The sequence below is a fragment of the Podarcis filfolensis genome (genome assembly GCF_964270895.1).
Source record: "Podarcis filfolensis genome assembly, chromosome: Z".
In the NCBI taxonomy this organism is placed as follows: Eukaryota; Metazoa; Chordata; class Lepidosauria; order Squamata; family Lacertidae; genus Podarcis; species Podarcis filfolensis.
In genome coordinates, this window is record NC_139617.1 from 5,890,668 (window position 1) to 5,914,937 (window position 24,270).

The following is a 24,270-nucleotide window of genomic DNA, read 5'->3' on the forward strand; positions in this document are numbered from 1 at the left end:
CTCTGGATGACAATTTGGAAATAATGAATCACCAGAATTCCCAATGACTTACACGGTGAAATGAAAATGGCCATAACTTTTTCTTTATCACATATGGTCATAATATTTGGAGGTACAGTAACTCCTACAGAGGGAATTTACCTTGCTAAATTTCAGATAGGTAGCTCCGGGGGTTTCCATGCTAGTCACCTTTACATTTTTCTTTTCTTTTTTTCCATTTTGGAAGACTGTGAGGGCTCAGTCATACCAATTCTGATGCTCCTGTGTTTGCCCTCTTCCTTTCATCAGTACTTTGACAAGCAGGTGTTCTATTACATCATTTTATTGTAAACATTGGCTAAGGGGCTTGTGGATCTTAGCACCTTTAAACCTTGTGCCTACTTGCAGCACTGATGGGCAGAGATTTGGGGCAATCCAGTGCTGTCTCCACTCAATACCTGGGGGTTGATTATAAAATTCCCTACTTTTGATGGAGGTGGGCTGATTAATAAGAAGTATTTCCTCATGGATTTGACACACAGATTTGATGCAGTGCTAGAAAGGTGTTGATTCTGCCAAATCTGCTGGGATTAAGTTGCGCTTGCTCTTGCAAAATAACTTTTTTTGTTGCTGCTAAAGCTTTTCCTTACAAATTGAAAGGACTGTTTCCCCTTCACCTCCACACACACTCCAGTCCACAGCCAGTAAATGAATATAGAGTCTGCATTAATCCTCTAGCCTGGGGAATCGTGAAAACAGTGAGAAAATTACTGATCAGCCACTTGGAATTAAGTAGAAATGCTGTTTACATCAGGCTTACATGGGTGACTTGGATACGGTGCACTGGAACAGGAAGGTGCTGAAGGGTATTCTGTGGCTTGTCTTAGAAGCACCAGTCATCAAAGGAACATCTTGCTCACTAAATGATCTCCACTGGGTTCTCAAGTGCTCTTCCAGAGGCCAAGGAAATGTCCCACTGGCCTTTGCAATCTCTGTGATATCAGTAGCCTCAGCTGCTGTCTGGTGGCATCATTCGGCTCTTTTCCCTTCTGAAGTGACAGCATCCTCTCCAGTTCTCAGCTGATATCAGGAGTTCAAATGAGAGCCACCTGATGTCAGAAACGCAGAACCTTGATAACATAATCCTCCTACCCAACTTTATTTCTGGTTCCTGAGTGTAACCGCCTTAGCTTTTTTATTTATTTTTAATTTTTATTCAGACTTACTTGAACAATGGGCAGATTATTTTTTCAGTGCCACATCAAGCGCTCCCTGCACCTCTTTGCGTGCACATGTATTTTTGAGATAAATGAGCAATGAAATCTCTCCTTAGTCACTCTCAGGCTTGCTCAGGTGCCTTGAAATATGCGTCACCTCTAATGATACATAGTGGGGGTTTGCAGAGAGAGCTAAGACTACAGATCCTCATTGCTGCACAGGGAACAAAGGCACTGGAATTAAAGATTATTGCTGTCACATTGTTTGCAGACTCTTCATTGTTGCAGCTCAGTTTTGCTCCTTCTGAAAATGTTCATTTCAGAAAGGTTGCACTTCCCTTTCAGTTCAACCTTTGTGTTCCTTGGAATAGCATCTTCCACTATACACAGGCAGCACCTCCCCACTGCGACAAAACAATTCAGTACAGCCCTCAAAAAAGGCTGAAACTACCACCCAAGTATTTAGATAAATCTTCCCCTTGCATGAAACTGCAACATGGAGCTATCTGTTCCCTGCCCCACAGATATAGCCTCTGCCACCTCCCCAAAGAGGGTGAATTTAAGTTTCCTTTTGATATGCTAAGCACAATTAGGCAGAAGCATTAGGGTATGTGCAATACTGTATAGTATCTATCTCGTTCTCTGTCAAGGAGGAGGTGACAGTGTTTCGCAACTGTAATGCAAAGTCTGGTGGGATTCTTTTTCCCAGCTTCAGTAATTTTTTGCTCAAGGTACATTAAGCATATAATTAACTGTGATTAAATGATAATTGCAGTCTGTTCCCCCCCCCCCCACCTCGAGCAAGACTGGTTGTTTATGCCTTTACAGTTCCTGCATGATGTTTATATTGTATGTGCCATGGAAAGGGGGGTTGGAAGGGTATTTTAAAAAGTTCCAAAGAAATAATTGCCATGCATTTAAAAAGCAATTAAAGCCTGATGCATGCCCTGGTTTAAGGTAGGTGCTATATGAATTTTGATTACATATTTTGTTCCGAAACATTGACTGGGAAAAAAGAAAATTCAAAATAACTGTGTTAAAGCAAAATAATATCTTTGTAAAAATATTTTACTTTCTCTTGTTAAAAGCGACACCTCTTTCTGAAGTCTATAAGGTCTATTATTTACTATAAATTTTGGAAAGTGGATTGTCTGTCTGTTTGCCCATTTCCCCTCTATAGGTTTTGTTGCCTCTCACAATATTGTTGCCAAACTTGGCATGAGGGTTTCTGAGGCAGGGCAGGCAGTTACTGTTTATGTGCAAATGCTGGCCATCATTTTGAATCAAGATAGTGGACCAAAACATCACTTTGGGGTGATTTTGCCTATTTTTCAGCATAGATTCAACCATCTCTTGTGATATCATCACCAAACTCTGTACAAAGGTTGACATTTGAATGCCATGCACCATTTTGAATCAAGACTGTGAATGGAAACATAACTTTGGTATGACTTCATTCATTTTTGAGTGCAACAGGTCCAAACTAGGCCAGTTTGGACAACTCTGAAGACATTGTTGTCCCATTTGTTGGGTATTTGCCAAATCTGGCTTGACAGTTCCAGCCTACAACAAATTAGATGGCTCTGAAGAGATTGTTGCCCAATTGGCAGGATGGTTCCAACGTGTGCCAGTTTGGATGCCTCTCAAAATATTGTCACCAAGTTTGATGTGCTAAGTTGCAACTGTGCCGATTTGGAAACCTCTTGAGATATTGTCACCCACCTGAGCACAAGTGTTCCCAAGATGGAGGCAGCAGTCTTAGTCTATGTTTGAATGCCATATGTCATACTGAATCAAGATGGTGGACCAAATGTGAGTGTGCCATGACTTACCCAATTTGATGTGACAGTTACAAACTAGGTTTTCCGAGGTGGTGGAGGTGGCTTTCTCCCATGTTTGGATATCACTGGACACAATGAGTTGTGTGTTAGTATATGTGTGTGCGCACGCAGCCCCCAAACTCACAAATTACACTATCTATTTAAAAATCACAGATTTCTTTCTTTCTTCAAATTCCTGGGCAGTGGCTGGCCCTTTCCAGTACTTTGCATATAATTCTGGAAGGGATTTCAAGCTACTACATGGTAGCATTTTTGTATTTGAAAGCTTGGCTTTCAAACAAGCCATGAGAGATAATCCCAGAAGGATTATTTATACTATGTCAGATTCACCAGTCCATCTAGCTCAGTAATGCTTACATTGGCTAGCAGTGGCTCTCCAGAATTTCAGGAAGGTGTCCGAATGGACCAGTGATTTCTCAGGACAGAGGGATTCAATTCAGGACCATCTGCATGCAAAGCAGATGCTCATGCCCCCAAATTAAAGTAAGATATCAGTCCTCATGGTCTTAAATAAAGAACTTATTTAAATAGGAACAGATTTCTATTTGGAGGTTATTTATTAAACATATGGCAATGCTGTCAAAATATGATTTTATTTGGCAGCATCTGTAAACAGGTAAGGCCTTTCTTCTTCTTACCCATTTCATTCATTGTCTAATGAACATTGTGCTTTTGTACCCCATTTTTAATTTTATAATTGTATCTGGTCCATTTACTCCTGATTTTTTAAATATATATTTCTTTTCTCATCTTGCATTTATATTATTTTGCTGTCAATGCCTGTTTTTCTCTTGATGCTTATCACCTGTTTTTTTTTTTGTTTAGAAAAATATTTTTAAAAATCACACCCAGAGACATATATGAAGAGAGGAAGTGGAGTCCTAACATTGGTTCATCCAGCTCAGTATACTTGGCAGCAACTCTCCAGGACTTCAAACAGAAACTTTTGGAAAGGATTGGACAGCCACAAAAACCTTTTAGAATAATAGTATCACAGTGGTAGTGGTCTTCCCCAACTTGCCCCTCCTCAAAACAATGGGCTCTTGGAGAAGGGGCTGGTTGAAGTCCATAGGCACTGGTTAGCCACCATGATCAGTGGCTTTTCAGGGGTTCAGATCTGGGGCCTTCTCTATACAAATCATGTACAGTATTCTACCATTGAGCTATGGTCCTTCCCTGACCCTTTTCCCTTGATCATTCCTCCTCCTTACCCAGGCTTTTGCTTCTTTTACATCCTCCTTCTCTATGTTTTTCTACAGGCTTTATGGAGGTATCCTCAGCAGCATAGCCAGCAGCAGCTAGGCTAAGGCGGTGTACATACCATACATTTTAAACCACAGTTAAAGTGTATGGCTTCCTTCAAATAATTCTGGAAACTGTGGTCTACTTCTCCCTGAGCTACAGCTCCTAGGATCATTAATGAACTACAATTCCCAGGATTCTTTGAAGGAAGTCATACACTACAAATGTGCTTTAAGTATGTACTATGTATGTAGCATGGCAGACCCACAAAGTGCCCCTATTTTCCAGGGATGTCCCTTGATTTAGAGAAGCCGTCCCAGTTTCTGATTTGATCCTGGAATGCCCCACATTTCCTTAGGACATCTCTATTTTCATTGGAGAAATGTTGGAGGGGATGGAGTTGTCCAATCCCTGAGCCGTCTGAAGACAATCCTGTATAGGGAAGGTTTTTTTAATGTTTAATTACGTTTTTTATATATGTTGGAAGCTGCCCAGGGTGGCTGGGGCAACCCCAGTAATACGTGTAGGGTGTAAATAGTAAAATTATCATTATGGAATAGGATGTCCCTACTTTTATTGGAGAAATGTTGGAGGGTATGGCATGGGTGATTTTGAAGTTTTGTAGAAACAACACAAACTCAATCTGTTGATTATCTGTAAAACTTCGGTTTATTGTTACTTCTGTTGTGACCTGCAGTGTTGAACAAGTTGCCCTCCACTGGTTGAAAGATTAGCAATGTACAAATTTTAATTGATTCCATTCAGTTGTTTCTGGGCTCCTGTTTCAAAAGCAGGGAAGTGTATCTCTGGCACAGCAGATGCATGCTAAATCTGAATCGCTTTGTTGGGTTGCAAATATCTCTGTCTCTCTGTGTGTCTCTCTCTCTCTTGTCTCTCTCTCTCCCCCCCCCCCCCGCCTTGGTTTATCACACAATTTTGTAGACTGTTTTGAATCCAAAGCTTAACCTACATTTCTCAAAGTGTCTCCTACTCAGAAAACAAACAAACAAACAAACAAGCCCAACACATATGAATTGTAACTCCTGCTGTTTCAGGCTAATTACTCATCAAGTTCAGCATCCCATTCTCACAGTGGCAAACTGAGACACCTATGGGAAGCACAAAAGTAGGACCTGAGCACAGCAGTTTCCCCTCTGCTGTGCATGACACTTAGATCTTGTGGGCATCCAGAGAAGCTGAACATTGGAAGATTCAGGACAGATACTTAATCATGCAGCACACAGTTCAACTATGGAATTGGCTGCTATGGGAAGCAGTGACAACCACAGACTTGAATGACTCTAATGAGAATAGGGGATGTCCTACAATACCCTCCAACATTTCTCCAATGAAAATAGGGACATCCCACAGAAAAGCAGGACATTCTGGGATCCAATCAGAAACTGGGACAGGGATATCCCTGAGGGTCTGCAGCTGTGCTCTGTTTCTATAGTCAGAGGTAGTGATGGTACTGCATACCAGTTGCTGGAAACTGCAGGATGGGAGAATGTTATTGCGCCTGGTTCCTACTTGATGGTTTCCCACAGGTATCTGGGTGTTCACTGTGAGAGCAGGATACTGGACGGATGGGCCACTGGCATACCATTGCTGTTTATATTTGTTACTGTTATTGCTAATATTATAAAAGCAAAACAAGCTTCAAAAATAATTATAATAGAGAACTGCCTATTGTGAAGTAGGGCACACGGCCACCCTACAACAGAGAGCCACAATGAATAACCGTGACAGATTTGCTCTGCAACAAAAATATTTCTGTTTTGTTTTTGTCTTTCATTTATTGCTGAAAATACACCAAGCTTAGAAAACTGGCAGGTTCTCCAGATTGGGACGTGGAATGAAACTCTGTGCACAGATGGCTTTGGTGTAGCTTTACAACAAAGCTTTTGGCTATGTGTTGTGTTCTCTTTCTCTTTCTCTCTCTCTCCCACTCGCCCCCCATATGCTCAGAGAGCTCTGAGGCTTGTAGAGAAACACATTTCCTCTTCAGGGATCTCATGACATGCTTTGTTTTCATGATCTAAGGATAAATGGCTGTGCCCCCTTTAGAAATTTCTCCACTCCAATGAAACTGGGGCATTCCCATCTGATCAGAGTGCATTTTAAAGGAGTGGAAGAGGCTGTTAAGTCAAGGCACAAGAGTTACTAACTCAAGCAGGCAATAAGTGCTTGACAGCAGCCAATCAGCAAGACCATCTAAAAAAATCTTTTTTTAAAAAAGTTTAATACACCTCCTTACAAAAGCGTTTGCTCCAGACTAATTTAGGCACATTGAAATCACCATTATAAATATATTTATTTATTTCCCACCTTTTCCCCAGCTTAGGAATCAAGGTGGGTTACACACATAAAACTGAAAAGGCTAAAAACTTGGAAAAGGCAATCATTAAAACATAAATAAACATGAATAGAATAAAGATAATATTTAAAAGATCCATTAAAAACAAAAACAATAACGATGAAAACATCACAAATCATTGCAAAATGACGTTAATCATAATGAAGTCAAGTGATTTCAATGGGAATGGAGTTTCCATCTTAAAAGGGGCAACCCACCCCTCCAACACCTGGGCGAGAAAGAAAAGGAAATGCTTCTGTTGAGATGGTGATATAGCTGGGCACCATCTAAAACCAGGCAATATCAGCCAGTGGTTCTCAGTTTAAAGCCTGGCAGCTCCTAAGATTCATGGAAAGACTCTGTTCTTCACTACGTGCCACTTCCCTGCTGTAGCATTGGAACGCTCCATGAATTGGGGCCATTGTGTTGTGAGCCTGACTCTTGATGTCCCTGCTTCTCATCACTTTGAGTGACCAGGGATAAGGCCATAGACATCCACAGCTTGAGACTGTATACAAATAAGTCATGCGTAGAGCAGACATTAATACAACTAAGTTAGTCTTGTCCATTGGGTCTATTCTGAGTAGGACAAACATTTGGTTACAACCCTCTATGACTTGTGTTGGGTATTTTCAGCAAGGAAATCAACTTGCTCCCCCTCCTGGAAAATGTGAAATGCACCCCTGTTTTGCATCTCGTAACGTTCCTAATTAGGAGGATATACATGCTTCCAAATAGCCTCAGGTAAACGATGCTTCTGTTTCTGATTACAGCAGACTGTTGGTGCCAGGGATATTTCTTTTTCTATCATGCAAACAAACCTTCATCTTCATTTTCCATTTTATCTCTCACCCCCACCAATTCCTGGCCTTATGAATCCCCCCCTACTTCTCTTTTCCTCAGGCCTCTCTGCATTTTGAAAACACTTATTTATTATGGCATTTGGTTATTGCTCTAATATAATACCCTGAAGGGTCAGGTATATTGTGTTTACATCTAGTGCTGCCTGGTATTGGATGTCAGATGGATTTACTTGGGTACCTCCAAGTGGTCTAGTTTGTTGTCATGCTTCTGTCTGCTCTCATAAAAGAAATAATGAACAGGAGGATTCCCTCCTGAGCTGATAACCTACTTCAACTAGGGCTGAGTTGAATCTACTGTAGTTTAGGAGCATATTATAAAGCAACAAAAGTGTCCCCAGTTCCAGCATTCCCCCCCCCCCCCCCGTGCTGCCCGCAAAAACAAGCAACTCTCCCCACCACAACCCTTCGGGACTTTACTTGCCCATTTACATTGTCCTCTCTTCTTGTCTCTTTCAGTTGACTTACTTTGGTCTTTGTGATGTCTCTACATAGTCAAGTCAGGAGGGCTACATAGCTTTGTAGCATCTTCTGCTATTGCCCTTACATCCCAGGGTTTTGCAACTGATCTAGGAATAATTGCTTTCCTTCAGTTGACTTTATTTGCCCCCACTGATGTCATCACCTAGCCAAATGTGATTGGCCACAGGGTAGATATGTGAAGCAATATCATGTTTGCCTTGTATCTGTAGCATTTGAGAGCAGCACAATCTGTTTTGGATCCATTTTGTGTTATTCTGATGTGATTGATTTAGGTACTAATATGTTCTGTTCCGGAGCCATCAAGCTAGGGTATTTTACTTTCATTATTATTGTCTTTTATGGAAAAGTCTTTTTTGTCTTGTTGCCTTTCCCTACCTTCCCTGGAAGTAAGGTAAGATAAAGGTCTCTGGAAGTACCCTCTGTTAAGAGAGAAAGAGAATGAGTGCTGTGATTTTTACTTGTACGTTTTGAAAAAATAGCAACTGGGAATGAAGAAGGCAACTCTAATAATCTTACTCTACATTATATGCTTAAACTGTCTCACCCTGATAAACAACCCGGTCAATGAATTCTGCACCAGCTGAAGTTTCCAAACTGTCTCCAGAGGCAGCTCTATGTAAAACATATTGCAGTAATCTAACCTAGAGGTTACCAAAGCATAGACGACAGAAGTTATACTATCCCTGCCCAGATAGGGGTGCGGCTGGCCCACCACACCATGCCACTAAGGCCCCTTCAGCCTCAGGTTACAGCAAGTGATCCAAAGTACCCCCAAGCTGCGCACCCAGTCTTTCAGAGGGAGTGTAAACCCATCAAGAGCAGACAACCTCCCATCTATCTGGTCTAGGGAACCACCTACTAACAGTGCCTCATTCTTATGTGGATTGAGATTCAGTTTATTGGTTCTCATCCAGCACATTACTGAGACAACAGTCCACTGCCACACCTGCTGATGTAAAGAGGTAGAACTCTGTGTCACCAGCATATTGCTGACAACATGCTTCAAAACTCTGGATGCTCCCACACAACGGTTTCCTGTAGATGTTAAACAGCATGGGGAAATAGCACTCAGTTCTAGTACCTCTCAGGTGGGCATTATTGCCATTCTAAGAGAACAAGGGAAGTGCTCGTGGTGAGTTCCGGCACTACTTTTTCTAGAAAAAATAGCATCAGATAGAATTGAACCCTAAGGAACCTAGGTGAGGCCAACTCCACCCGGCTGACCCACCCAGGTCTCAGTGATACAGACTAGATCAACCTCCTCATCCATAAGCAGGATGAGGCAGGTCATACTCCGAGCCAACCTGGCATTATTCAGCAGCAGGAGCCACAGACCCGAAGACTAGCTGATAGCATAACCACAGTTCCCCAAGTAAGAGGAGGGGCTGGCACATGGCATAGTCACTAACTGCCTGTGCTGTGTGCCCCTTATCGGACCTGCTCCACCTCCCGCACCATACTGCCCCCTATCCTAAACTACTGTGATTGAGCCCACCTCTGGTGCTTTCCCCAGCTCTGCTCCTCCCAGACACATCTCCTCTACCTCAATAAAAGCAAACAACAACAACAAACACCCCCCCCATAAATTACAAAACAGATAAAATAATTAAAAAACAATTGTAACAGTGACTCTGCCTATGTTTCATAGCTCATGCTGCAGCCAGGAGATGCAGATTGGCTGTAGGTGCATAAGTCTCAAGATTACTGCTGCTTTCTGCTGCTGGGGCTGGCCTGCCTGATGGTGAGAGGCACAACAGGTGCAAGGCTATCAGAAGGGAGGGGTTAGCTGTAGATGGTAAGAGGATTGAAGTCTCTCCTCTTGCCCGCTCTCTCTCCTGTTTGCCTACTTGCCACAAACAGCAATCTCCTGGTTCCTGAATATGCAGTCAACTTCCAAGCTTTCCATGTCCCAGGCTAGCGCCAGAGTATTATGGTGACTCTTATTTTGAGGCACAGATGATGCAACACACAGAGAGAGCTAATATTTTATGAGCCATTATTCCAGGGTCATCTTGTAAGGAATTAAATGAAATGGCAGCCTGCATTCAAACAGATGGCAGATAAAATTACTAATATTGGGAGGCGTGTGTTGAGAGCTCTTGTTTGTGTTTTCCACTGTATTGCAGATGTTCTGTGAAAGAGCTTTTGATTTTGTTTCACAGAAAGCATCAATGAATAAGAATTTTGGAAATGCAGGAATTCAAAATTTCAAGCTGCAGTATCAAATTAATGGATAAGATCTCTTCAAATTTGGGTCTCACTCACTCACTTTCTGTGATAAGTCAGCTTTCTTTGCCAATCTCACTTATCTCCTAAGCAGATAAACCCATGTTGCAATGAGGAAAAAGAACTAGTGGGAGAAAGGGCTCGCTTGAAACTAGGGAGGCCTCTCTTAACTGGCCCAGATTCTCGTAACAGAATAGCCACTTAAGCACCATACAAAAGTTAGAAACACATCACCAAAAATGAGGACACATAGTTGCATGCAGTTTAAATGGAAATACAGCTCATCTCACCATGTTCCATTTGCCCATCCTTGCATGTCAAAATGAAGGCTCCAAGAAACAGAGCTGCATATTCACATTTTACCCTACTTCATGCATATCTTACCTGATTAATTGGCCGGAAAAATGCATTGCAAAATTGAGAGAAGTGAGAATTTTGAAAGTGGGTTGTGTTTTGGTTTGCATATTGTTTTGGAAAGTGTTAATTTTCAATAGATTTGCCTTGAAATGAAAACTGAGTTTAATTTCTCCCCCACCCTTAGAGAGAATACAGGAATTGATACATGTCCCTGCCAGCAGTATTTGCAAGGTGTGAGTTGTTCCTTCTGCCTCACTTATTGTATTTTTCCTGTTTATTAAACATGCTCAAGAACATCTGAGTGTGGCCTGATTAGTGGCATAAACACCTTGGGCAAGGATGATTCAGTCGTGCTAACTAGTACCCATTGTTCAGCATGACTCAGATCAAGTCACATATGTGCACAACCCTTTGAGGCTAATGTGCATTATACATGCTTCAGAAGGTCTTGTGCTTTTGTGGATCATGTGCAAACCTCCATGTTTGAAGACATTCTGTTTTCTCCAGATGATGACCACATGTCATAATTTACAATCAGAATCACACTGGGACATAGGAATCTGTGTGCATGAATCTGAGGCTCAATAACTTTAAGAACAAGGATGTACCTTGTTGTTCCTTGCTTGTTTGCTTTGCTGAGCATTTTTCATAACTGACACATCACATTCCTGTTGTGAACAAGAGTTGGTGACATCTTTGAGCATTGTTAATGCATGTGCAGAGCATATCAATATTGTTTCCTGTTCTCATGTGCAGACACATTTTATTGCCTGTGATTTTCCACTTTAATCTTTGTCAAATGTTTATGTTGGAAATATAGATTAAGCATTCGAAAGCCTGCATATATATATGCAAGTTCCCTTCTTTCTGCCTGTAGCCAATTTATTTTATGTTGTGAAATAGGATTTCATAGATAAGGATGGTATCAGTGCTGTACAGTACATCTCCATGTGGCTTACGGGTGTTAGAGATTGGAAATAGATACGGTTGATTTACCCAGATTGCCATTTAAAAATATCCTTTTCCAAGTCACATCGTACATGTATATTGATTGGGTGCGTGTGGGGAGAATGATTCAAGGAGAAAGGAGGGCACTGGCACCTTCCCATTCTCTAAGCTGCTCCCAAGAGAAACTCACAGATTGTTCACACCCATTTCATATCCCTGTATACACTCCACCCCACCCCCCAAAGAGTGTGTCTCACAAGCCCTTGTGTACAGTGGGGATGGGCAAACTTCAGAATACTAAGCTATTGTTGCTTTTGGCATCTTATCCATAGCCAAAGTTTCAAGAAAACAGAGTTATGTGCAAAAGACTCTGAAAGACTTGGGTCTCATACCACTTCATAGGATTCATAGCTTTGTTCCCTGCCTCAATAATCCTGGGACCTGTAGTTTCTTAAGAGCTGTTAGGAGACCCTTAACAAACTACAGTTGCCAGGATTCTGTGGGGTGAAGCAGTGGCAGACCTGCTGGGGGTCTCAAATTTCAGCTGCACCCTGTGCTGTTGCTGTGCTTCATTCTTCTGGTTGGTGCTGGCTCATTAGAGGGCCTTGTTGATAACTGCTTTCCATTTATGGAATGCCCTCTTTGGTGAGGTGCATCTCTCTCTCTCTCTCTCTCTCTCTCTCTCTCTCTCTCTCTCTCTCTCTCCATTAATATTCAGAGATAAGTTTAAATCATCCTGGTTCACCTAGGCAGCTGATAGCTGAAATATAATGTTCCTGACAACCTTGAAATTAATAGCTGTAAGGATATATGATTGTGTTAACAACAACAAAAACTTCTAAATTTGTATTGTTTTTCAGTTTTGTTCTTGAGCTCCCTTGGGAGGGAGGGATAAAAATTTAGATAGTGATGATTGTGTGGGAAATTGCAGCCAAACATAACTATGCATGAAGAAGAAGAGTTTGGATTTGATATCCCGCCTTATCGCTACCCGAAGGAGTCTCAAAGCGGCTAACGTTCTCCTTTCCCTTCCTCCCCCACAACAAACACTCTGTGAGGTGAGTGGGGCTGAGAGACTTCAGAGAAGTATGACCAGCCCAAGGTCACCCAGCAGCTGCATGTGGAAGAGTGGAGACGCGAACCCGGTTCCCCAGAGCACGAGTCTATCGCTCTTAACCACTACACCACACTGGCATGAGTGCTTGTTAGTGCACAAAGGGGTTAAGCCCACAGAGTTCTGTTTCTAGAGTCAGCTAAGTCATGCCCCCTCATCTCTGTGAGGGAGGACGTGAAGCTACTTCTCTTCCTATTCCTCGTTCTCTTCCAGCCATATAACCAACCAGGATGGTCATGTCTGACCATATTTGAAACAATATGGTGTATTTTGCAACCAAGAGTAATCTACCTGTGTTCCCTTTGCTGTTGTATGGATGCATGAATTAGACCTTTGGATTTAGTAAGTAAAGCTTTTAAACTTAAGTTTGTGGGCTGTTCATTGCTAGAGGGGTAGAGAAAACGGGCAAGAATTTTAAGGCAAACTAAACAGAATTTGCAAAAGGATTTAACAACCTATATTCCACACTATGATGCTTGTTAACTCTGAGGTTTTTTTAAAAAAAACTCTGCTGCAGGCTCTCTCTTGCGGAAGAATGTGCAAAGCTCCACATTTTGAAATCTATGTGCCCAGCTGTTTCTTTTGTTAATTACCCCCACATGGGTCAGATCTATTTTTTACCTCCATAGATTAATTGATTCAATTTTTATCCCACCTTTCATCCCAAAGGAAACAATTCCAGTACATATGCAGATCTCTACTCAAATATCTTGTTGGAGGAGGAAGGCAACATAGATGGTGCCCACCTAATATTTAAAGTGGAGGGAATTCTAACAAGTTGTTGTTGATGATGATCTGAGCTTCATCACTGTTTTCTATGGAGAGCTCTTACTTCTACTCTGGAAATGGGTGTACCTGTGGGTGGTGAGGAGGCAGGTGGAATCTAAAGGAATTGGAAGTTGTCACTTCAATCTGACAAGGGAGAGGAGATGCATGCCACGAGGTCAAAGAGCTCGCCTTTCTTTACTGTACCCTCCTCCCTGCTAAATTGCAATAAGGCACTCAAGGTCTAGGCTGTCAGCCAACCCTAATCATTAGCCAATTAATGCTATATAATAACACAGCAGGTGGGGAAGGTTAGGGGGCTTGGAAAAGCCCACAACATTTTAATGACAAGCCCCCACTTGCCTCATTCTGTACCTGAAGGGGCTCTGCCTGGTCAACTCTGGATATTCCAGCCCTGAACTCAGAGCCCCTGACGACATCAGAACAACTTTTCCCACACATATAACTGTTCATTATCCTGTGCTGTTTTATACATTGGCTCTACTCTCATTTCCCTCAGCCAAGTGCTTTTTTCCAAATAATAAGATGACTCTAATAGGATAGTAACAGACACCACAGCATTTGGAGGAAGCTTAACATGCCATTTTAGCTTTTTGATTCGAGCTCAAGCATTGGCAGACATTAGCACAGAGCCAGAGTGGATGATGAGGTTAGAAATCCGGCTGAGCCATTTAATTTACTCCTTTGGCAGGCTTGCTTCTGGGGACTGATGGCCGCATTAAAAACAAAAGGCATTTGACTGCAATCACTTCAGCTGCTCTTGATTTGTAAGCCTGGCTACAGTTCCACACTGTTCTTCAGTGGGCCCATCACCTCTGTTTTAAATTCAGTATTTAAAGATGGGATTGGTTGCCAGGGAAACCACTGGCTGAGAAAAGCAGGGGAGTCTTAACCTGATGTGTCAGAGCATTGCTAGGAAAGGCGGCACACACACATCAGTAAATAAAGAAAATTGATGCCTCTGGCTTCTGCCCTCTGAAGCTATTTGCTCGGCTTAAATCCATTTTTATGATTTTCCAGAATTTATGGATTATCAGTTGCAGCCTCTGAAATGAGTACACGTTTAAAATTTCCAACATTTTGTTTCACTTTTGGAAGCAATTTAGAAATGCAGGAATGGTAACACTATTTAAGACATTTTGAGTCAAGAACAGATTGCCGTACAGGATGGAGTAATTTTAGATTAATATAGGGCCAAAGTGGCCCTCCAGGTCTTTTTATCTAGCCCTTTGTACTCCCCCAGTTTATTGCTCTACCCACTTTTGCATTTGACCCCCCCCCCACTGGTCTGTGGCCTCAGAAAGGTTGCCCAGAAGGGAATATGATTCTTGGGCTGAAAAAGGTTCCTCACAACTGGATTAATACTTTTAGGTGGCTTTTCCATCATGACTAAGCTTAACCCTTGGAAATGGGGGGGGGGTTGTTTTTGTTTTGGTGATGGCATCAAAAATACTTGCCTATTCAAAATTAGGGGAAACTGATTTACTAGAGTCCTGGAGCCACTCTGTCTGCAACAGCACAATACACACACTGGCTGAGACACACACAGAGGCTGTCTACTTTTATGGGGATGACCGAAGATGAGTCACAAGTCACAGTGACTTAGCAGTTTGCTTTTAACAGTTAATAGGCTTAGGCTTGAATGATTGTGTAGGCCATGTAGGCCTTACTGCTTCTGCTCTCAAGAACCTTTGTCTCATGACAGTTTCTCCCTATCCATTTCATCCTCCCAACAACCCTATGAGCTAAGTAGGCTCATCTAGCCTACAATGAGCTTAATGGCTTGGGATTTGAACCCTGGTCTCCTGGATCTTGATCCAACACTTTAACCACTATGCTGCACTGGCTGTACTCTGCTGTCCGATTTGCTCCAGGATACCACCTTGTTTGATATGCAATCTGCTGTAGACTAGCAGCACTCCTGTAACTGATCAGGAAATTTTGCATTCACTCACACTTCATTGTCTTTGTTTGCCTGTAGAGATGTTGTCATGATGCCAGCCATGAAGTCTGAATGTTCTTGCTGAGGTCATGCAGAGCTGGCCTGTCTTAACTTTTGATTTCAAAGGCAGCATGGTGTCTGCTGTTACATGCCAGATCTTGCTCCATGCTTTGACTGGCTATACAGAGTCATGATTTGATTTATAGATCTCTAGGCTGTAGATCAATGGTAGAGCATCTTCATTGCATGCAGAAGGTCCCAGGTTCAATTCACTGCATGTCCAGGTAAGGCTGGGAAGACCTCCCCTTTGAAATCCATGAGAGTTGCTGCCAGTGAGTGTAGACAATACTATGCTAGATGGACTAAGGGTCTTACTCATTATAAGAAAAGTTCCTATGTTCCTAAGCCCCATTTGCCTGGGATTCTCCATGTGACCAATTGATGAAGAATAATTAAATGGGTTGTAAGTTTTACTCACAGTGGTCCCACTGAAATCAGTGGAACTAAGTTAGTCATTTTCATCAATTTATCTGAGTTGGAGTAACATTGGATAACTATTTTCAAAAGCAGCAACAGTGAAGACAAGCAATGGATAGATTTACAACAGACCTATAGTCTCATGATGTGATTCTCTTTCACTCAGAAATATCACACACAAGCACCATATTTGACCCAAAATAGAAAAATGTGACACATTTAGTGTAGCTGTGATTTAGGTATGTGTATCATGAGGTATCAAGAATGCAAGAAGAGCTGCTGGCTCAGGCAAAGGTGTCCCATCTAGTCCAGGATCCTGTTCTCAGTTAGCAGCCAGATGTCTATGGGAAACCTGTAAGTAGAACCTGTTGGGCAGTTTACTTTTCAATACACAGTATAGCGATCTCAGGATTTTCAAGAAATGAGATCAGCAAAACAAATAGGAAGAGATCCACAAGACTTTTATTTGGAAGAGAGCTTGGGGAGAAACTGGCGAGGAGCCCAGGACATTTCACTATGCTACAAAAAGAAAAAGCCCTGTTGATTAGACTCTTCATCTGTTTAGTGGCTGTTTTAATTGATCCTGTACCACTAAGTGCTGGAGAGGTGGTGAGTTTCTCCATATTTATTTACAAAAACCAGCAATTAGCAAGTCATGGAACAAAGTGGCAGGTGTTCTTGCAAAGGTCACGTGGAGGTGACATCTGTCATCACCTTTTCTTTGGAAGTAGACATGGTATCGCACATTCCTTCTCTTGTTTCATGCCTTAATAAAACATAGCCAGCCCACTGGCTTGTTTTGTTCTAGTGGAAACCAAGCTATTGTACATGCATAAATTATTGTCTAAGGGACGCGGGTGGTGCTGTGGGTAAAACCTCAGTGCCTAGGACTTGCCGATCGTATGGTCGGCGGTTCGAATCCCCGTGGCGGGGTGCGCTCCTGTCGTTCGGTCCCAGCTCCTGCCCACCTAGCAGTTCGAAAGCACCCCTAAGTGCAAGTAGATAAATAGGTACCGCTTTATAGCGGGAAGGTAAACGGCGTTTCTATGCGCTGCACTGGTGCCTGCTCGCCAGAGCAGCTTCGTCACGCTGGCCACATGACCCGGAAGTGTCTTTGGACAGCGCTGGCTCCCAGCCTCTTAAGCGAGAAGAGCACGCAACCCCAGAGTCGGTCACGACTGGCCCGTACGGGCAGGGGTACCTTTACCTTTAAATTATTGTCTAAAAGAAAGGTGAACAGTGTCAGCTTAGGCTGTTTGTAAGAAGTTGCCTGTTGCTGGATGTCAGAATCTGTGGGCCATTGCTGCATCACTGAGGGTTCTTGTTAAAAAAAGGAATGTAGGCTGTTCAAGCCAGGAGGCAGTTCAGTTGCAACTGCCCAGAATACCCCTTGTCCTGAAGAGTCCCCAAGGAACCAACCTCGTGCAATCTTGATACCATGATTGACAAGTAAAGGACATATGGGGGAATTTGTGGCCCTCCAGTTGTTGCTAAACTCCCAACTCCAATCATCCCAAGTTTAGCGTGGCAAATGGATAGGGATGGTGTGAACTGGAGTCTAACAACATCTGAAGGGCTACAGGTTCCTCATTATCACTATGGCTGTTAACCACAATAGACCCTCAAGGTTCAAAAATAGTATGCCACTGAATTAGATTTGCTTTGGACAACAGTAGAAGACACCTGTTTTCTTCATGCCCAGGCTGTGGACATCCTGGAATGGTCTGGAATGTGAGGAAGGGATGCTAGACTAGATGGACAGTTGATCAGATCCAGCGGTACTCTTATGTTGATTAAAAAAATTACTTCCAGTAACACTTTAGAGACCAACTATGTTTGTTATTGGTATGAGCTTTTGTGTGCATGCACACTTCTTCAGATACCAAATAAAAAAATTCCTTCCAGTAGCACCTTAGAGACCAACTAAGTTTGTTTTTGGTATGAGCTTTCATGTGCATGCACACTTATCTGAAGAAGTGTGCATGCACACAAAAGCTCATACCAATAACAAACTTAGTTGGTCTCTAAGGTGCTACTGGAAGGATTTTTTTTATTTTGTTTCGACTACAGCAGACCAACACGGCTACCTACCTGTAACTAGAACTTATGTTGATTTAGTAAGCCCAAACATGTAAAAGCAGGGCCTGTTCATCTCAATGGGAAACAGGAAATAAGATGTTCTGGAACATAAATAGGGGTTGTGAAGTGAGGGGTATGTGGGAAAGTAGCCTTTTGGTGTCCTTACCTGAAGTAGGTGGTGGTGGGTAGCTTATTACAAAATTCAGAGCTGTCTGTTAGGCAGGTCATGTTACACATCAGAAGCTTATCTCCCCCCTCCTCCTAGTCTTATGGTTTTATGTGACATTTAGAATCAATGAAAATTGTTGCTCTGCACGATTTTTTTTTAAAGAGGAGCAAAAGTAAAGGAAGCAAGAATATATGTATCAGGTGAAATTACCTAGATGATGGGAGATGAGAGGGAAACAGAGAGATTTGACCTTGTTCTGCACTTAGAGGTCACATTAGTAATGACAGACCATTATATCAGATCTGAGTCTCTTTTGCTGTAGAGTTGATTGTGTGCATGTGTCGTAGGCCAACAAGCTGCAAAGAAAGGAGAAATTCTGTGAGCAAACAACACAGTGATGAATTCGAGCTGTTCCTACCAGGCACAACAATACTGTTTTCCAAAGAGCAAGATACAAAGATTTTCCTTTTCAAAGGAGTTGAACAAGGCAGCGTGAGAAAACAACAATGTGAGGCGTTTTAGATTGCCTAATTAGAAATCTGAAGGTTACGAGGAATGTTGGGGAGGCATGCTGCACAGATGAAGAACCTTTGCTTCTCTTTGTTCATTTTCACAGGCAGAAATGGAAGATACTGAATGTTTCCAAGATGCTTTCATTTCTGCTTGTTCACCTAAGCAATCAAGTGCTGCAAATTTCACAATATTGAGGAAATTTAGAGAGTTGTGGAATGAATTTTGGCTAACATGTTATCTCTCCTAAACCATTCAAAGACATTCATACAGTGGAGGCTGATGTATTAGGGGAAATGGGGCTGCCACCAGCTCTCACTTACCTGCCTCCTTAACTGCAACCAGTCCAGAGGGTGGCACTGCTTTTGAGCTTCCTTCTCCTGAGTCTTGCCAGCCTGTGCTCAGGTTGGGTAATTGTGTAAATATAACCATATATGCTGAAGACGCCACAGTCTCTATTGCCCTTCATTCCCAGGAAACTGGACGCCAAATAAGCGTGGGCACCCCGAGAGTTTCTCTCTACTCAGAGATTGGGCTGGTATGTAACAATATTTTTATTGTTTATTTTATGGTTGAGATTCCTGCATTGCAGGGAGTGGACTAGATAATGCCCAGAGGCCCATTGCTATAATTCTATGATTCTAAGAACACGGAGTGGGGTGTATCTGGTGTTAGGAGAGGGGTAGTTATGAGTTACTGGCCTCTGCTGCCCCAGCAGGGGCTATGCTTCTCCAGCCTTGGAGGTGCACTTCATTATCTCTTGACACAGACAGATGCCAACATGAACATGGAGACAATGGGAAGAAAGGCTTCCACAGCACCATGGATAGCTCTGTGTTAAGGATTCATATTGGAGGCTTCCTAGGCAAAAGGTAAAGGGACCCCTGACCGTTAGGTCCAGTCGCGGATGACTCTGGGGTTGCGGCGCTCATCTCGCTTTACTGGATGAGGGAGCCGGCGTACAGCTTCCAGGTCATGTGGCCAGCATGACTAAGCTGCTTCTGGCGAACCAGAGCAGTGCATGGAAAAAGCCATTTACCTTCCCGCCGGAGTGGTACCTATTTATCTACTTGCACTTTGACGCGCTTCTGAACTGCTAGGTTGACAGGAGCAGGGACTGAGTAATGGGCGCTCACTGCGTTGCGGGGGTTCGAACTGCTGACCTTCTGATTGGCAAGCCCTAGGCTCTGTGGTTTAGACCACAGCATCACCCGCATCCCAGAGGCTTCCTAGAGCAGAGCTCAAATGTTGTTTCAGCAGCAGTCATTCTCAGACTAAATCTTAAATAGGAATAGCAGCCCTGAAGCTTTCTAATGCAGAAAAACTGGAAATATCAATCTAAAACAAGCAATTGTATGAATTTTGTTACTTTTTATTAGGTGTTATTTTTGTGGTTGTGTTTTTTGTTGTTGTGTTTTCAAATGTAACCTGTCCTTGGCCTTAAGGTGAAGTGCGGGTAATAAATAATAATAATAGTTATTAACATTATTAATTAAAATTAGGGCTATTATTAATAATATTAGCCAAAGTGATTACAAATTATTAATGGCCAGTTACGGGTTAGTCATTGGCTAATTGATGGATTAAGCCTCCCCATGCCAGGATTTTGTTTCATTGCTAATTGTGCTGACTTATTATTTAAAAAGTGTTATTCTTGCAGATAATTTATGAACTACCTGCCAAACCACTGTCTCAAGGCATTTTATGCATATAATAAATAAAAAACAATTCAAAGCAAAAACTGCATTTAAAACAAGACTGGATGGTTATTAAATAACTATGATGTGGTGTGTTATGGAGAGGTAAGAGAGGGAAAACATCACCACCACCATAGTAAAGGTAACGGGACCCCTGACCATTAGGTCCAGTCGTGACCGACTCTGGGGTTGCGGCGCTCATCTCACTTTATTGGCCGAGGGAGCCAGCGTACAGCTTCCGGGTCATGTGGCCAGCATGACTAAGCCGCTTCTGGCAAACCAGAGCAGTGCACATAAACGCCGTTTACCTTCCCGCCAGAGTGGTACCTATTTATCTACTTGCACTTTGACGCGCTTTTGAACTGCTAGGTTGATAGGAGCAGGGACTGAGTAACGGGCGCCCACTGCGTTGCGGGGATTCAAACCGCCGACCTTCTGATCGGCAAGTCCTAGGCTCTGCAGTTTAACCCACAGTGCCACCTGCATCCCACGACCATCACCATAGAACCCCACTATTCCCCAATTCTGGTTTACTGATAACAATACTAGCGAGTATATTACTTATTATTAATTGCTCATGATAATGATGATGAGGTCATGTGTTATGAGAAGGTGAGAGGTATCATTAGAATCCTGATAGCCTGCGTTGTACCCATTGCTACTTATGCTTAGAGTAAACCCATTAGAAGTGAGGTGGGCTATTGGGTTGTTTTTATTATATTATGTATTTTGCATTCTCATTTTGCATTTTTCTGTTATTAACCACCCTGGATTCTTCAGATGTGGCGCAGTATACAAATGTAATAAATAAAACAGATAAAATAAAATCTCAGTAGCCAGCTTCAGTGAAACGAACCTCTCCATTTAAAGGGGCCCAGTCTGCTGTAGAAGTTGTTGATGCCAGTGGAGCAGGGACACTTTGGTTCCAGCAGGGCTTCTGAGTTGGTTTCTTCAGAGTAAGAGGTGGGTAATGCAATGTCCTTTGGGCTTTTGAGGTAGTTTCACAACCAGTTCCTCTTGTACAAGTGCTTCTGGTTTATCTGGTACATCTGGAGTTGGTTATGGAGGCGATTCCATCTCTCTCTCTGAATCTGCAGCTGCATCCTCTGAAGAAGAGGTTGTACAGTTATTCTTCAACTCCAAGCCTTGTCACATATTCTGTTCACAAACGTTTCCATAACATTGCCTGCTATGCACTGTTGTTACCTCCTCTGCCCATTCTTTTGTATCATCTCATCCATTCTTGATTCCTTCAGTTATTCCTCAGAGGCCTTGTTTCCCATCCATTTGTCTTCCTTTAAGAACTCTTGGTTCTCAACCACAATGCTCTCTTCAATCTATCTTCTTCTCAGTGTAAATACCTGGGGAGCAAAACTTGAAAACAACTTTCCTGCTGTGAATTGACATTGAGTTATATGGTGTGGATGGTGGTTATATCAGGGAACACAAGAAGCAGTTCTGTGAACAGGGCCCAGGCTCATTGATTTTCAGTGAAAACTTTCTGAGACAAAACCAGTGGAACTACACCAGACCATCTGACCCCTATATTCTGCTGTCCACAGTGGTGTACTTCAGAATCCTTTGACCAATGTATAAATGAATGAGTTAGCTACTGTTGACATAGCAGTCATGGCAGTCTGTGTTTTCTGAGTACATTAAGAATGATTATGTCATTGAATTGATTAATCACAATTTAACGTAGTTTTGCAGTAATTCAAGTTCTGGTTGATTTTTCCCAGTTTGACACTTGCTGGTCTGGGAGCCTGAATTTCCACCTCATGCTTATGTGTAGGAGTAGGATATTATATTTTTGAAAGGCAGGGAGAGATGGAAGGAGAAGTCCATTTTAAATAGATTTATACACGGAATTTGACAATTTTGACCCAATCAAGATTTGCCTGCCATGGTCTGCCTGTTGCATCAGGTGAGTGCTTATGTCTGAATTGCTCATGCACTGACAATTAAAAACCAGAAACAACCTCCTGACTAATTACAGGCAAAAGTATATGTAAAAAAAATACTTATATGCACTATTTTCTGTATCCATTCATGTGCCGTTTATGTTAGGAAACATGAGGTGCATATGCCTTTGAGTAAGTTATTATGTGTATAATAATGCAGATAATACGTAAGAATTGTTCATATTTTTAGGAATGAGGAACTGGTCCTCATTTTTCATTGAGATGGGAATCTATGTAGTTCAACTCAACTTTAAGAGTTTTTAGAAAATCCCATCACTAAAAGCAGAGATGGAGAATTTGTGGCCTTCTGTATCTTGTTGGAGGCCGTCAGCCTCAGCAGGGATTACGGGAGGTGGTACTAAACATCTGAAGGGCCACAGGTTTCGCATCCTTGGTGAAAAAGAAGGTGGGAGTCTTAAGAAGATCTTTTTAAAGATGTGTTGAAATTTTCCTGTTTATGTTTTGAATTAATTTAAACAGGTCTTTGCTATGTCAACATGAGAACGCTTGTGGGATGCTCTCCCCAGGGAGGATCGCCTGGTGCCTTTGTGACACTGGGCAAAAACATTCCTCTTCTCCCTGGCCTTTGGCTAATTAAACCATCTATGGCCTTTTAAACTGGTGTGTGTGTGTGTGTGTGTGTGTGTGTTATTTTTGTTTGCTATTATTTTATGTATTGTTGTGTTTTTATATTGTGAACCACCTTCTGATCCTTGGATGAAGTGCAGTATTGAATTCTAACAACAAACAAACAAACAAACAAACAAACAATTTATAACCCACCCTTCATTTGTGTAGTTACCAGGGTAAAGGTAAAGGGACCCCGACCATTAGGTCCAGTTGTGGATGACTCTGGGGTTGTGGCGCTCATCTCGCTTTACTGGATGAGGGAGCCGGTGTACAGCTTCCGGGTCATGTGGCCAGCATGACTAAGCTGCTTCTGGAGAAACCAGAGCAGCACACAGAAGCGCCGTTTACCTTCCCGCCGGAGCGGTACCTATTTATCTACTTGCAGTAGACGTGCTTTCAAACTGCTAGGTTGGCAGGAGCAGGGACCGAGCAACGGGAGCTCACCCCATCACAGGGATTCGAACCGCTGACCTCATCATCAGCAAGCCCTAGGCTCTGTGGTTTAACCCACAACGCCACCCGCATCCAACAGGGTAAGGTACAACACATTAAATGAACAAATGTAAAATAGCCAACCATAGAACAGAATTCATAAAAAGAAAAGATAGGTAGGCAGCTAAAGTTGGAAATACTTAGACTTAATCACTGAAGAATTAGTGGGTTGCATTACCATAGGATACATGGAAAAAAACATTCAGGAGATACTGAGCAACAGTAGCATGGAATCTGAAATATGGTGGAATATGGACAGCTGGTCCTTCTAGTTTAGCATTCACAACACTGACTGACAGTTGTTCTCTGTGGGGAGATATTCCCAGCTCTACTTGCAGATGCTGGGAATTGAGCTGGGGACCTGCTGTACACAAAGCAGATGCTGTGCAACTGAGCCATGGCCCAACACATCTAATAAGATCATAGAAAGTTGGCTTTTACTGAGTCAGAACATTGTCCCATCTGGCTTAGTATTGCCCGCACTACCAGTGGTCTCCAGGGTTTCAGGCAGGTGTCTCTCTCAGCCCCACCTGAAGTTGCCAGTGACTGAACCTAGGACCCAGAAGGGAAGGGATTTCCCATGTTCTCTCCCTAGATTGTGTTCTTGAGTACATCTTATGGGACTATAATCATAAACCATGAAATTGCAGGTATCTGATAAGTGCTGTGCATATCCTTTCTTCCCCTAGAGTTCTAGAATGTTAGAGGTTTTTAAAGATGTATAATAGGGTAAAATCTGAAATGGATCTCTTGAAGCATATCTATTAGAGCACTTAGTTTAATGCAATTTGAATCCCAGAGGAAATTTCAGTATTTCAAAACAGACTGAAAACTTGACACAGTGAATGCTCAAGCAACATTTTAGTTGCTGGTGGTTCAGGGCAGGATGAATGTGGATTTTATT

General features: G+C 42.4%; 1 long non-coding RNA gene across 1 annotated transcript; it reads left to right on the plus strand.

The window, feature by feature from the left end:
- Positions 1-20,683: 20,683 nt before the first annotated feature.
- On the plus strand, positions 20,684-23,210 carry LOC310754137. Its single transcript, XR_014543648.1, has 3 exons — positions 20,684-21,246; positions 22,023-22,207; positions 23,043-23,210. It is a non-coding gene; the product is annotated as an uncharacterized lncRNA (long non-coding RNA).
- Positions 23,211-24,270: the final 1,060 nt, after the last annotated feature.